This window comes from Pristiophorus japonicus, chromosome 23 (assembly GCF_044704955.1).
Source record: "Pristiophorus japonicus isolate sPriJap1 chromosome 23, sPriJap1.hap1, whole genome shotgun sequence".
In the NCBI taxonomy this organism is placed as follows: Eukaryota; Metazoa; Chordata; class Chondrichthyes; family Pristiophoridae; genus Pristiophorus; species Pristiophorus japonicus.
In genome coordinates this window covers 50,352,080-50,368,072 of record NC_091999.1, presented here as the reverse complement: position 1 = coordinate 50,368,072, position 15,993 = coordinate 50,352,080, and the positions used below count along the sequence as shown (strand labels likewise).

The window sequence follows — 15,993 nt, the reverse complement described above, 5'->3', positions numbered from 1 at the left end:
ATCGGCAGAATAACGTCCCACACATTTCAACACTGACATCTATTTCTCATTTTTATTCATCTGCAATATTCATGATTCATACGGATAGAAAAACGCAAAAATCAGCCAAAGTAGCGACAGTGATTCAGCCTGTCTATCCGTCTATATGTCAAAATCATGTCTGTTGGTGCATGTATATTTTTGGTTATGTGTGTGGGTGTGTGTGTCTCTGAGTCTTTCTATCTGTATATATGTCTCTGTGTATTTGCAACTGTCTGTGGAAATCATCACCATGAATTTGGTATGTGCTGGAACATTTTTAAAAAGACTTGGGGAAAATAATACGGTTGTGAACTTTGGTATCGGCTTTGGTTCAGTGGCAGTATCCTCGACTGAAAAACGCAAAAGACAGCCAAAGTTGCGACAGTGACCCTGCCTGTCTATCCATCTACTTGTTTAAGGCAATCTTTGTATATCTTGATCTGGGTGCCATGGTACATCAGTCATTGATTGTTGGTATGCAGGTGCAGCAGATGGTGAAGAAGGCAAATGGCATGTTCCCCTTCATAGCTAGGGGATTTGAGTATAGGAGCAGGGAGGTCTTACTGCATTTGAACAGGGCCTCCGTGAGGCCACACCTGGAATACTGTGTTCAGTTTTGGTCTCCGAATCTGAGGAAGGACGTCCTTGATATTGAGGGAGTACAGCGTAAGTTCACCAGCATGATTCCCGGGATGGCAGGACTGACATATGAGGAGAGACTGGATGAACTGGACTGGTATCCACTGGAGTTTAGCAGAATGAGAGGAGATCAGAAGAAACATGAAAAATTGTGACGAAATTGGACAGCTTAGAGGCTGGAAGCATGTTCTCGCTGCTGAGGAGTTCGAGACCAAGGATCACAGTCTAAGAGTAAGGGGTAAGCCATTTAGAAACCGAAATGAAGAGAAACGTCTTCACTCAGAGAGTGGATAACCTCTGAAATTTTCCACTGCAGAAAGTCGTTGAGGCCAGTTCATTAGATATATTCAAAAGGGAGTTAGATATTGCCCTTACGGCTAAAGGGATGAAGGGGTATAAAGAGGAAGCAGGAAAGGGGTACTGAGGTTGAATGATCAGCCATGATGTTATTAAATGGTAGTGCAGGCTCGAAGGACCGAATGGCATATTCCTGCACCTAATTTCTATGTTTCTATGGTGATGCGTGTATATTTTTGGTTATTGTGTGTGCGTGTGTCTGTGTATCTCTCTGTATGTATGTCTCTGTGTGTGTCCAACTGTCTGTGGAAATCATCACCATGAATTTGGTACGACCTGGAACTTTTTAAAAAACTTGGGGAAAATCATACAGTTGTGAACTTTGGTATCGGTTTTGGTTCAGTGGCTCCTTTCTCGACTGAATCAGGAGGTTGTGTGTGGAAGTCCCACTCCTGAGACTTGAACCCATAATCTTGGCTGACACTCAAATGCAGTACTTGGGGAATGTTGCATTCTTGAAGCTGTTGACCATCAGCTGAAATTTTAAATTGAAGCTCCATCTGCACCCTCGGGTGGATGTGCAAGTTCCCAGAGCCTTAGTCGAAAAATAATAGGAGAGTTGCGCCCGTGTCAATATAACGAACAATGTTTGTAAATGCTTCCTGAAATCCGATATGTCTGGAGCTGAAGCCCAGATTTTCACAGAGGCAGAGTCCATCCTTTGACAGGATCAAGACCAGGATGGCCGAGTGGGAAAAGCGTTAGACTTAAAATCTAATGGGTTTATACCCGCGTGGGTTCGAACCCCACTCCTGGTAATTCCTTAATTAAACAGATATTTTTCCCATCCTGCTCAGTGATACCCGATTTTCATCTGCTGAATCTCTAGTTTTCTGTAACTATGTGACACTCTGAGCAGATAATGAAATGAAATTGTGAAATGTCTCTGCCGCACTCTCTCTTTCGAGAGCTGTGCATGTGTTTGTGTGTTTGAGACTTTGTCTCACTCTGACCCACTCTGTCTGTCGCTGTCTCTCAATCTGTCTCTTTCTCACGGTGTCTAGTACTGTTGCAATGGGATTCTCTCAGACTCTCTGTCTGACTGTCTCTCTCTTTCCCATTATCTCTGTCTGTCCATGTCTTTGCCTGTCTCTGTTAGTCCCTGTCTCTAACTTGATAAGTATTTCCATTATTTTCTGTGTTTGTCTCTATGTCTCTCTCTCTCTATCTGTCTTTCTCTCTATCTGTCGCCCTCTTTTTCTCTCTCTTTGTCCCTGTCCTTTTCTCTGTCATTCCATCACTATTTGCCCCCCCTCTCTTTTTGGAGCACGCAAATACATCTCTGTGTATGTATGTGTTTGAGTCTTTTTCTCATTCAGTCTGATCCTCCCTTTCAGTCTCAAACTTTCTGTCTCACTTTGTCTCTATCTCACTGTCTGTCTCTCCCTGTTTCCCTGTTTGTCTCTGGTTCTGAATCTGTCTGTCTCTTTCTCACGGTGTCCAGTTCTGTTCGAAAGGGATTCACTCAGTCTCTCTGTCTGACTGTCTCACTCTTTCTCATCATCTCTGTCTGTCTATGTTTCTGCCTATCTCTCTCTCTTTGCCTGTCGCTGGTCGTTGCTACCTCTAACTTGCTGAGCATTTCCATCATTTTCTGTTTATATCTGTCTCTCTCTCTATCTGTCGCTCTCTCTCTATCTGTCTCTCTCCTTGTCACTGTCTTTCTCTCACTCTTTCCCTCTCTCTCTTTATAGATCACACACACACATCTCTGTATATGTAGGTGTTTGAGTCTTTTTCTCACTGAGTCTGCCTCACTTTTCAGTCTCACCCTTTCTGTCTCGCGTTGTCTCTCTCTCTCGCTGTCTGTCTGTCCCCGTTTGTCGGTTTGTCTCTGTCGATCAATGTGTCTGTCGACTTCTGTTCATAGCTCGATTGCTGCTCTAACGCAACCCGTACCCTCGTCCGTTTAGTGGTGATTATCCCCGCTTGTTATGGGGGAGAACCGGGTTCAATTTCCCGACGTCGCAGCAGTTTTTTCAAAATGTCGAATTTTACTTCTGTTTCTTGGTTTCGATTTTATTAAAAAGTTCCAGAGCAATATAGAACAGTAAAAATACAGCAAGAGGAGATTGCCTCTTCCAGGTTTTTATGCAAACGGAGACTTTTTCAGGATTCTGTTGCCGTCTGCTGCACAGAGATGGACGACTGAGTTTTTTCTGAGTAACATTTAAAGTGCCAGAGACGCAGTAATTGTGGCCGAGCGGTTAAAGCGATGGACTAGAAATACTTTGGGTTTGCTGCGTGTAGGTTCGAATCCTGCCGACTACAATTCTCAGCACTTTTCTTTACAATTTAACCAGGTTTTGCAAAACTGATCCTGAGATAGATGGAATAACGTCCCAAACCTTTCAACACTGAAATTTTTTTCACATTTCTATTAGTCTGCAATATTCACGATACATACGGATAGAAAAATGCAAAAATCAGCCAAAGTAGTGATTCAGCCTGTCTATCCCTCGATATGTCTAAGTCATCTGTGCATGTCCGTTGGTGCCTGTATATTTTTGGTTATGTGTGTGTGTGTGTGAGTGTGTGTGTGTGTGTCTGTATCTGTCTATCTGTATATATGTCTCTGTGTATGTGCAACTGTCTGTGGAAATCATCACCATGAATTTGGTATGTCCTGGAACTTTTTCAAAAGACTTGGAGAAAATAATACGTTTGTGACGTTGCATTGGCTTTGGTTCAGTGGCAGCATTCTCGACGGACAAATGCAAAGGCCAGCCAAAGCAGCGACAGTGACCCTGCCTGTCTATCCGTCTATTTGTCTAAGGCACTCTGTGTACATCTTGATCTGGGTGTCATGCTACATCTTTCATTGAAAGTGGGCATGCAAGTGCAACAGGCAGTGAAGAAGGCAAATGGCATGTTCGCCTTCATAGCTAGGTGCTTTGAATTTAGGAGCAGGAAAGTCTTCCTGCAGTTGTACAGGGCCTTGGTGAAGCCACACGTTAAATATTTTGTTAGTTTTGGTCTCCAAATCTGAGGAAGGACGTCCTTGCTATTGATGGAGAACAGCGAAGGTTCACCAGCTTGATTCCAGGGATAGCAGGACTGACATATGAGGATAGACTGGATCAGCTCTGCTCGTATCCACTGGAGTTTAGAAGAATGAGAGGGGATCTGATAGAAACATATAAAATTCTGACGAGATTGGACAAGTGAGAGGCAGGAAGAATGTTTCTGTTGCTGGGGAGTTCGAGAACCAGGGGTCACAGTCTAAGAATAAGGGGTAAGCCATTGAGGACCAAGATGAGGAGAAAGAGCTTAATTCAGAGAGTGGTTAACCTGTGGAATTCTCTACCGCAGAAAGTTGTTGAAGCCAGTTCATTAGATATATTGAAGAGGGAGTCAGATATGGCTCTTACGGCTCAAGGGATCAAGGGATATGGAGGGAAAGGAGGATATAGGTACTGAGGTTGAATGATCTGCCATGATCTTATTGAATGGTGGTGCAGGCTCGAAGGGCCAACGGCCTACTCCTGCAACTAATTTCTATGTTTCTATGTTTCTATGTTGATGCGTGTATATTTTTGGTTATTTTATGTGTGTGTGTGTCTGTCTATGTCTATCTGTATGTATGTCTCTGTGTCTGTGCAACTGTCTATGGAAATCATCACCAAGAATTTGGTATGTCCTGGAACTTTTTAAAAAACTTGGGGAAAATAATACGCTTGTGATCTTTGGTATCGGCTTTGTTTCAGTGGCTCCATTCAAAAGGTCGTTTGTGTAAGTCCCTCTCCTGAGACTTGAGCGCATCATCTTGGCTGACACTCAAATGCAGTACTTAGGGAATTTTGCATTGTTGAGGCTGTTGACCATCGGATGAAATGTAAAATTAAAGCTCCGCCTGCACCCTCGGATGGATGTGAAAGGTCCCAGAGCATTACTCGAAAAAGAATCGGAGAGTTGCCCTCGTGTCAATATCACTAAAAATGTTCGAACATCCTCGCTGAAACCCTCTGTGTGTGTGTGTGTCTGTGGGGGTGGCGCTGAAGCCCAAATTCTGACAGAGACAAAGCCCGTTTCTGCCAGGCCCAGGATGGCTGAGTGGTTAATGTGTTGGACTTAAAATCCAATGAAATTATAATTGCGCGGGTTCGAACCCCACAACTGGTAATTGCTTAATTAAACAGAGATTATTTCCCATGCTGCTCAGTGATACCCGATTTACATCTGTTGCATTTGCATGTTTCGGTGACACTCTGAGCAGATAATGAAATGTATCTGTGTCGCTCAGTCTTTGCCTCTCTCTTTCGCAAGCTGTGTTTGTGTCTTTGTCTCTCGAAGTCTGCCTCTGTCTTGTTCTCACTGTGTCCAATTCTGTTCCAAAGGGATTCTGTCTGACCGTCTCTCTCTTTCCCTTCATCTCTGTCCATATCTTAACCTGTCTGTGTTGGTCCCTGTCTCTCACCTGATGAGTCATTCCATCATTTTCTGTTTTCATTTCTATGTATCTCTCTCTCTCTCTCTCTCTCTCTCTCTCTCTCTCTCTCTCTCTCTCTCTCTCTCTCTCTCTCTCTCTCTCTCTCTCTCTCTCTCTCTCTCTCTCTCTCTCTCTCTCTATCTGTCTTTCTCTCTATCTGTCTCTCTCTTTGTCTCTGTCTTTTTCTTGTCATTCCATCACTATTTGCCTCCCTCTCTTTATGGAGCACGCAAACACATCTCTGTGTATGTAAGTATTTGAATCTTTGTGTCACTCAGTCTGACCCTCACTCTCAGTCTAAAACTTTCTGTCTCTCTCTGTCTCTATCTCGCTATCTGTCTCTCCCTGTTTCCCTGTTTGTCTCTGTCTCTCAATGAGTCTGTCTCTTTCTCACGGTGTCCAATTCTGTTCGAATGGGATTCTCTCAGTCTCTCTGTCTGACTGCCTCTCTCTTTCCCATCATCTCTGTCTGTCTATGCCTCTGCCTGTCTGTATCTCTTTTCCTGTCGCTGTTAGTTCCTGTCTTTAACCTGCTGAGTATTTCCATCATTGTCTGTTTATATCTTTGTCTCTCTCTCTATCTGTCGCTCTCTCTCTATCTGTCTCTGTCCTTGTCACTGTCATTAACACTGTCTTTGTCTCACTCTTTCCCTCTCTCTCTTTATAGAGCACACACATATCTCTGTATAAGTATGTGTTTGAGTTTTTTTCTCCATTCGTCTGCCTCTCGTTCTCAGTCTCACACTTTCTGTCTCTCGTTCTCTCTATCTCGTTGTCTGTCTCTCCCTGTTTGTCCGTTTGTCTCTGTCTCTCAATGTGTCTCTCCACTTCTCATGGAGTCCAGTTCTCTTCACAGTTCGATCCCTGCTTTGACTAAATCCACATTCGTTGGAATAGTGCTAAGTATCCCGGCCTGTTATGCAGAAGACAGAGTTTCAATTCCCAACGGGCAGGAAGCTTTTTCAAAATGCAGGATTTTACTTCTGTTTCTTGGTATAGATTAATATTAAAAAGTTCCAGAGCAATGCAGAATAGTAAAAATATAGGAAGAGGAGATTTTTTCAGAATTCTGTGTCATCTGCTGCAGAGAGGTGGATGACTGAGTTTTATCTGAGTAACATTTAAATAAATAACGAGTCAGTAGTCGTGGGCAAGAGGTTACAGCGATGAACTCGAAAATCCATCGTATTTTTCGCCTAAAGGTGGAATCCTGCCGACTACGATTCTCAGCATTTTCATTCCATTTCACAATTTAACCAGGTCTCTGCAAAACTCATCCTGGGATAGATGGAATAACGTCCCACACCTTTCAAAACTGTCATTTTTTAAATCATTTTTATTAAACTGCAATTTTCACGATACTTACGTATAGAAAAACGCAAAAATTAGCCAAAGTTGCGACAGTGATTCAGCCTGTCTATCCCTCTATATGTCTAAGACATATAGAGGGATAGACATGTCCGTTGGTGCGAGTATATTTTTGCTTATGTGTGTGTGTGTCTGTGTCTCTCTATCGGGTATATATATATATCTGTGTATGTGCAACTGTCTGTATAAATCATCACCATGAATTTGGTATGTCATGGAATTTTTTAAAAGATTTGATGAAAATAATACGGTTGTGAACTTTGGTATCGGCTTTGGTTCAGTGGCGGTATTCTCGACTGAATCAGGAGTTTGTGTGTTTAAGTCCCACTCCTGAGACTTGAGCAGATAATCTTGGCAGACACTCAAGTGCAGTACTTGGGGAATTTTGCACTGTTGAAGCTGTTGACTTTCGGAAGAAATGTTAAATTAAAGCTCCGTCTGCACCCTCGGGTGGATCACAGCATTACTCGAAAAAGAATAGGAGAGTTGCCCCTGTGTCAATATTATTAAAATGTTCCGAAATGCTCACTGAAACCCGATGTGTATGTGTGTGTCTGTGGGGTGGAGTTGAAGCCCAGATTCTCACAGAGACAGAATCGAAACACTGGAAGGACCAGGATGGCCGACTGGTTAAGACGCCAGCCTTAAAATTCAATGAGATTTTCCCACGAGAGTTCGTACCCCACTCCTCGAATCTCTTTGATTTATCACTGATTTTGCCCCATGCTGATCAGTGATACCTGAGTTTCATCTGCAGAATCAACAATTTTCTGTTACTCTGTGACACTCTGAGCCGATCATGAAATGAAATTGTGAAATGTATCTGTGTATCTCAGTCTCTGCCTTTCTGTCTTTAGAGAGCTGTGCATGTGTTTGTGTGCTTGAGTCTGAGTCTGCCTCTCTCTGACTCACTCTGTTTGTGCCTGTTTCTCTGTTTGTCTCTGTCTCTCAATCTGTCTCTTTCTCACGGTGCCCACGTCTGTTCCAATAGGATTCTCTCAGACTCTCTGTCTGACTGTCTCTCTCTTTCCCATCATGTCTGCCCATGTCTTTGCCTGTCTCACTTTGTCCCTGTCTCTAACCTGATGAGTATTTTCATCATTTTCAGTTTTAGATACATAGAAACATAGAAAATAACTGCAGGATTAGGCCATTAGGCCCCTCGAGCCTGCGCCGCCATTCAATATGTTCATGGCTGACCATTCCTTCAGTTCCCCTTTCCTGCTTTCTCTCCATAACCCTTCACCCCCTTATCCGTAAGTGCCATATCTAACTCCCTCTTGAATATATCCAATGAACTGGCATCAACAACTCTCTGCGGCAGGGAATTCCACAGGTCAACAACTCTGAGTGAAGAAGTTTCGCCTCATCTCAGTGCTAAATGGCCTACCCCTTATCCAAAGACTATGTCCCCTGTTTCTGGACTTCCCGAACATCGAGAACTTTCTTCCCGCATCTAACCTGTACAGTCCCGTCAGAATCTTATATATTTCTATGAGATCCCCTCTCATCATTCTAAACGCCAATGAATAAAGGCACAGTTGATCCAATCTCTCCTCATATGACAGTCCTGCCATCCCTGGAATCAGTCTGTTGACAATATCGGCCGAGTCAGCATGGATTTATGAAAGGGAAATCATGCTTGATGAAACTTCTGGAATTTTTTGAGGATGTAACGAGTAGAGTGGACAAGGGAGAACCAGTGGATGTGGTGTATTTGGACTTTCAATAGGCTTTTGACAAGGTCCCGCACAAGAGATTGGTGCACAAAATCCAAGTGCATGGTATTGGGATTAAGGTACTGGCGTGAATAGAGAACTGTTTGGCAACTGGTTTGCTGCACTCCCTCAATAGCAAGAACGTCCTTCCTCAGACTAGGAGACCAAAACTGAACACAATATACCAGGTCTGGCCGCCTCACTCAGGCCTTGTACAACTGCAGTAAGGTCTCCCTGCTCCTATATTCAAATCCCCTAGCTATGAAGGCCAGCATGCCATTTGCCTTCTTTACCGCCTGCTGTACCTGCGTGCCCGCTTTCAGTGACTGATGAACCATGACACCCAGGTCTCGTTGCACCTCCCCTTTTTCTAGTGTGCCGCCATTCAGATAATATTCTGCCTTTGTGTTTTTGCCCCCAAAATGGATAACCTCACATTTATCCACATTATACTGCATCTGCCGTATAATTGCCCACTCATCTAATCTGTCCAAGTCACCCTGCAGCCTCTTAGCATCCTCCTCACAGCTCGCAATACCACCCAGTTTAGTGTCATCCGCAAACTTGGAGATATTACACTCTATTCCTTCAACCAAATCGTTAATGTATATTGTAAAGAGTTGGGGTCCCAGCACTGAGCCCTGCGGCACTTCACTAGTAGCTGCCTGCCATTCTGAAAAGGACCTGTTTATCCCGATTCTCTGCTTCCTGTCTGCCAACCAGTTCTCTATCCACATCAGTACATTAATCCCAATATCATGCGCTGGGATTTTGTGCACCAATCTCTTGTGCGGGACCTTGTCAAAAGCCTATTGAAAGTTCAATACACCACATCCACTGGTTCTCCCTTGTCCACTCTACTCGTTACATCCTCAAAAAATTCCAGAAGATTCCTCAAGCATGATTTCCCGTTCATAAATCTATGCTGACTCGGTCCGATCCTGTCAGTGCTTTCCAAATGGGCTGCTATTTCATCCTTAATGATTGATTCCAAAATTTTCCCCACTACTGATGTCAGGCTAACCGATTTATATTTACCCGCTTTCTCTCTCCCTCCTTTTTTAAAAAGTGCCATCACATTAGCTACCCTCTAGTCAATAGGAACTGATACAGAGTCGATAGATTGTTGGAAAATGATCAGCAATGCATCCACTATTTCCAGGGCCACTTCCGTAAGTACTCTGGGATGCAGACTATCAGGACCCAGGGATTTATCGGCCATTATTCCCATCAATATCCCTAATACAATTTCCCGCCAATAAGGATATCGTTCAGTTCCTCATTCTCACTAGACTCACAGTCCCCTGGTACATTTTGAAGGTTTTTTGTATCTTCCTTTGTAAAGACAGAACCGAATTATTTTCTCTATCTCTCTCTATATCTGTCTTTCTCTCTATCTGTCTCCCCCTTTGAACATAAGAACATAAGAACATAATAGTTAGGAACAGGAGTAGGCCATCTAGCCCCACGAGCCTGCCCCGCCATTCAATAAGATCATGGCTGATCTGGTCGTGGACTCAGCTCCACTTACCCGCCCTCTCCCCGTAATCCTTAATTCCCTTATTGGTTAAAAATCTATCTATCTTTGACTTGAAAACATTCAATGAGCTAGCCTCAACTGCTTCCTTGGGCAGAGAATTCCACAGATTCACAACCCTCTGGGAGAATAAATTTTTTCTCAACTCGGTTTTAAATTGACTCCTCCGTATTTTGAGGCTGTGCCCCCTAGTGCTAGTCTCCCCGACCAGTGGAAACAATCTCTCTGCCTCTATCTTGTCTATCCCTTTCATGATTTTAAATGTTTCTATAAGATCACCCCTCATCCGTCTGAACTCTAAGGAGTAAGGACCCAGTCTACTCAATCTATCATCATAAAGAAACCCCCTCATTTCTGGAATCAGCCTAGTGAATCGTCTTTGTACCCCTTCCAAAGCTAGTGTATCCTTCCTTAAGTAATGTGACCAAAACTGCACGCAGTACTCCAGTTGCGGCCTTACCAAATCTTATACAGTTGCAGCAAGACCTCCCTGCTTTTGTACTCCATAACTTTCGCAATGAAGGCCAATACTCCATTCGCCTTCCTGATTACCTGCTGTACCTGCAAACTAACCTTTTGGGATTAATGCACAAGGACCTCCAGGTCCCTTTGCACCACAGCATGTTGTAATTTCTCCCCATTCAAATAATATTCCCTTTTACTGTTTTTTTTCCCAAGGTTGATGACCTCACACTTTCCGACATTGTATCCCATCTGCCAAACCTTAGCCCATTCGCTTAACCTATCCAAATCTCCTTGCAGTCTCTCTGTGTCCTCTGCACAACCCGCGTTCCCACTATTCTTAGTGTCATCTGCAAATTTTGTTGCACTACACTCTGTCCCCTCTACTAGGTCATCCATGTATATTGTAAACAGTTGTGGTCCCAGTATTGATCTCTGTGGCACACCACTAACCACTGATTTCCAACCAGAAAAGGACCCATTTTTCCCGACTCTCTGCTTTCTGTTCGCCAGCCAATTCTCTATCCATGTTAATATATTTCCTCTGACTCCGCGTACATTTATCTTCTGCAGTAACATTTTGTGTGGCACCTTGTCGAATGACTTTTGGAAATCTAAATACGCCACATTCATCGGTACACCTCTATTACCATGCTTGTTATATCCTCAAAGAATTCCAGTAAGTTGGTTAAACATGATTTCCATTTCATGAATCCATGCTGCGTCTGCTTGATTGCACTATTCCTATCTAGATGTCCCGCTAGTTCTTCCTTAATGGTAGCTTCAAGCATTTTCCCCACTACAGATGTTAAACTAACCGGCCTATAGTTACCTGCCTTTTGCCTGCCCCGTTTTTTAAACAGAGGCGTTACATTAGCTGCTCTCCAGTCCGCTGGTACCTCCCCAGAGTCCAGAGAATTTTGGTAGATTATAACCAATGCATCTGCTATAACTTCAGCCATCTCTTTTAATACCCTGGGATGTATTTCATTAGGACCAGGGGACTTGTCTACCTTCAGTCCCATTAGCCTGTCCATCAGTACTCCCCTTGTGATAGTGATTGTCTCGAGGTCCTCCCTTCCCACATTCCTGTGGCCTGCAAATTTTGGCATTGTTTTTGTGTATTCCACTGTGAAGGCGGAAGCAAAATAATTGTTTAAGGTCTCAGCCATTTCCACATTTCCCATTATTAAATCTCCCTTCTCATCTTCTGAGGGACCAACATTTACTTTAGTCACTCTCTTCCGTTATATATATCGGTAAAAGCTTTTACTATCTGTTTTTATATTTTGCGCCAGTTACTTTCGTAATCTATCTTTCCTTTCTTTATTGCTTTCTTAGTCATTCTTTGCTGTCGTTTAAAATTTCCCCAATCGTGTAGTTTCCCACTAACCTTGGCCACCTTATACGCATTGGTTTTTAATTTGATACTCTCCTTTATTTCCTTGGTTATCCACGGCTGGTTATCACTTCTCTTGCCGCCCCTCTTTTTCACTGGAATATATTTTTTTGCGCACTATGAAAGAGCTCCTTAAAAGTCCTCCACTTTTCCTCAATTGTGCCACTGTTTAGTCCTTGTTTCCAGTCTACTTTAGCCAACTCTGCCCTCATCCCACTGTAGTCCCCTTTGTTTAAGCATCGTACTCTCGTTTCTGATACAACTTCCTCATCCTCAATCTGTATTACAAATTCAACCATATCGTGATCACTCATTCCGAGAGGATCTTTTATGAGGAGATCATTTATTTTTCCTGTCTCATTACACAGGACCAGATCCAAGATGGCTTGCTCCCTTGTAGGCTCTGTTACATACTGTTCTAAGAAATAGTCCCGTATGCATTCTATGAATTGTCTCTCTCTTTGCTCCTGTCTTTGTCCCTGTCATTCCATCACTATTTGCCTCCCTCTCTTTATGGAGCACACAAACACATCTCTGTATATGTACGTGTATGAGGCATTCTGTTATTCAGTCTGACCTTCCTCCTGTTTCCCTGTCTCTCAACTTATCTGCCTCTTTCTCACGATGTCCAGTTCTGTTCCAATGGGATTCTCTCAGTCTCTCTGTCTGACTGTCGCTCTCATTCCCAACCTCTCTGTCTGTCCATGTCTGTACCTGTCTCTCTCTTTGCCTGTCTCTGTTAGTTCCTGTCTCTAACCTGCTGTTTCATCATTTTCTGTTTATATCTGTGCCTATCTCTCGATCTGTCACTCACTCTTTCTCTGTCTCTCTCTTTGTCACTGTCTTTCTCTCATTCTTTCCCTCTCTCTCTTTAAAGAGCACATACACACACATATCTGTATATGTGTGTGTTTGAGTCTTTTTCTCACTCAGTCTGCCTCTCCTTCTCAGTCTCATACTTTCTGTCTCACTTTGTCTCTATCTCGCTGTCTGTCTCTCCCTGTTTGTCGGTTTGTCTCTGTCTCTCAATGTGCCTGTCGACTTCTCATGTTGTCCAGTTCTGTTCACAGCTCGATTCCTGCTCTGACAAAGCAAATGCCCGTCAGTTCCTCGTTCGTGTAGTAGTTAGTATCCCTTCCTGTCACTCGTGAGGTCGGGGTTCAATGCCCTGATGAGGGTGGAGCTTTTTCAAAATGTTGAATATTGCTTCAAATGTCCTGGAACTTTATAAAAAGACTTGGGGAAAGTAATACGGATGTGAGATTTGGTTCAGTGGCAGCATTCTCGGCTGAATCAGGAGGTTGTGTGTGTCAGTCCTTCTCCTGAGACTTGAGCATTTAATCTTGGCTGACACTCAAATACAGTACTTGGGCAATTTTGCATTGTTGAAGCTGTTGACTTTCGGATGAAATGTTAAATTGAAGCTCCGTCTGCACCCTTGGGTGGGTGTGAAAGTTCCCAGAGCATTACTCGAAAAAGAATAGGAGAATTGCCCCTGTGTCAATATTGCTGTAAATATTTGAAAATGCTCATTGAAAACCTCTGTCTGTGAGAGTGGAGCTGCAGCCCATATTCTCACAGAGACAAAATCCGAATACTGATAAAACCAGGATGGCCGAGTGGTTTAGGCGTTGGACGTAAAATCCAATGGGTGTGTAGCTGTGTGTGTTCGATACCCCACTCTTGGTAAATCTTTAAATTGAAACCGATTTCCTCCCATTCTGCTCAGTAATACGCAAATGTATTCTGTTGAATCTGTACATGTCGATAACTTTATAACATTCTCAACTGACAAAGAAATGGGATTATGCAATGTTTCTGTGCCTCTCACTCTCTGTGTTAAGAGAGTCTTCATGTGTTTGTGTTTGAGTCTGACTCACTCTGTCTGAGGAATTTCGAGCTGAATTTAGGGAGCCTGGAGCTAAATTAACAAATAGGACCTCAAAGGTAGCAATTTCAGGATAGCTGCCACTGACACCTGCTCGTCAGAGTAGGAATCGCAGGATAGCTCAGATGAATGTGTGGTGCAGAATGGAGTGATTCAATTTCCTGGGACATTGGAAACGGTTCAGGGGGAGCTGGGACCAGTGCAAACCAGACGCTCTGCACCTGGGCAGAACCAATGTCCACGGGGGAGAGTTTGCTCGTGTTGTTGGGGAGGGGTTAAACGAATATGGCAGTGGGATGGGAACCTATGCAGGGAGACAGAGGGAAGTATAATGGGGGCTGAAAAGTAAAGGTGGAGGGCAGAGAAACCCAAGGCAAAAATCAAAAAGGGCCACATTGAAGCCAAATTATAAAGAGACAAGGTGCGGTAAGATAACAAGCCTGAAGGCACTGTGCCTCAATGCGAGGAGTATTCGTAATAAGGTGGACAAATTAACTGCACAGGCAGCAATGAATGAATATGATGTAATTTGCATCACGGAGAAATGGCTCCAGGGTGACCAAGGCTGGGAACGCAACATCCAGGGATATTCACCAATCAGGAAGGATAGACAGAAAGGAAAAGGAGGTGGGGTGGCATTGCTGGTTGAAGAGGAAATTAACGCAATAGTAAGGAAGGACATTCGCGTGGATTCTGTGTGGGTGGAGCTGCGGAATATCAAAGGGAAGAAAACGCTAGTGGGAGTTGTGTATCACCAAACAATAGTAGTGAGTTTGGGGACAGCATCAAACAAGAAAGCAGGGATGTGTGCAATATAGGTACAGAAGTTTATTGGGCGACTTTTATCTACATATAATTTGGCCTAACCACACTGGTAGCAATACTGTGGAGGAGGATTTGCTGGAGTGTATACGGGATGTTTTACTTGACCAATATGTTGAGGAACCATCTGGAGGGCTGGCCATCCTAGACTGGTTGATGTGTAATGAGAAAGGACTAATTAGCAATCTTGTTGTGCGAGGCCCCTTGGGGAAGAGTAACCATAATAAGGTAGAATTCTTTGTTAAGGTGGAGAGTGAAACAATTAATTCTGAGACTGCGGTCCTGAACTTAAGGAAAGGTAACTTCGATGGTATGAGACATGAATTGGCTAGAATAGACTGGGAAATGATACTTAAAAGGGTTGAGGCCGATAGGCAATAGAAAACATTTAAAATCACATGGATGAACTTCAACAATTGGAAATCCCTGTCTGGATTAAAAAAATAAAACGGGCAAGGTGGCTCAACCGTGGCTAACAAGGGAAATAAAGAATAGTGTTAAATCCAAGGAAGAGGCATTTAAATTGGTCAGAAAAAGCATCAAGCCGAGGACGGGGAGAAATTTAGAATTCAGCAGAGGAGGACAAAGCGTTTTATTGCGGAGGGGGAAAATAGAGTATGAGAGGAAGCTTGCTGGGAACATAAAAACTTCTATAGATATGTGAAGAGAAAAAGATTAGTGAAGGCAAACGTAGGTCCCTTGCAGTCAGATTCAGGTGAATTTATAATGGGGAACAAAGGAACGGTCGACCAGTTGAACAAATATTTTGGCTCTGCATTCACGAAGGAAGACACGCATAACCTTCTGGAAATATTACGTGACCGAGGGGCTAGTGAGAAGCAGGAACTGAAGGAAATCCTTATTTGTGGGAAATTATGTTCGGAAAATTGGTGGGACTAAAGGCCGATAAATCCCCTGGGCCTGATGGTCTGCATCCCAGAATATTTAAGGAAGTGGCCCTAAAAATAGTGGATGCATTGGTGATCATTTTCTAACAGTCCATCAAGTCTAGATCAGTTCGTATGGACTGGAGGGTAGCGAATGTAACAACACATTTTGAAAAAGGAGGGAGAGAGAAAACACGTAATTGTAGACCAGTTAGCCTGACATCAGTGGTGGGGAAAATGTTGGAATCAATTATTAAAGATGAAACAGCAGCACATTTGGAAAGCACTATCAGGATCGGTCCAAATCAGCATGGATTTATGAAAGGGAAATCATGCTTGACAAATCTTTTAGAATTTTGTGAGGATGCAACGAGTCGAGCGGACAAGGGAGAACCAGTGGATGTGGTGCAGTGGGACTTACAAAAGACTTTTGACAAGGTCCCACACAAGAGGTTGGTGTGCAAAA

At 43.4% G+C, this 15,993-nt stretch overlaps 1 non-coding gene across 1 annotated transcript; it reads left to right on the top strand.

Annotated features, from left to right (window-relative positions):
* The first annotated feature begins 1,692 nt into the window (after window positions 1-1,692).
* trnal-uaa (transfer RNA leucine (anticodon UAA)) lies at window positions 1,693-1,775 on the top strand. Its single transcript has one exon. It is a non-coding gene; the product is annotated as a tRNA-Leu (tRNA).
* The last annotated feature ends 14,218 nt before the right edge of the window (window positions 1,776-15,993 follow it).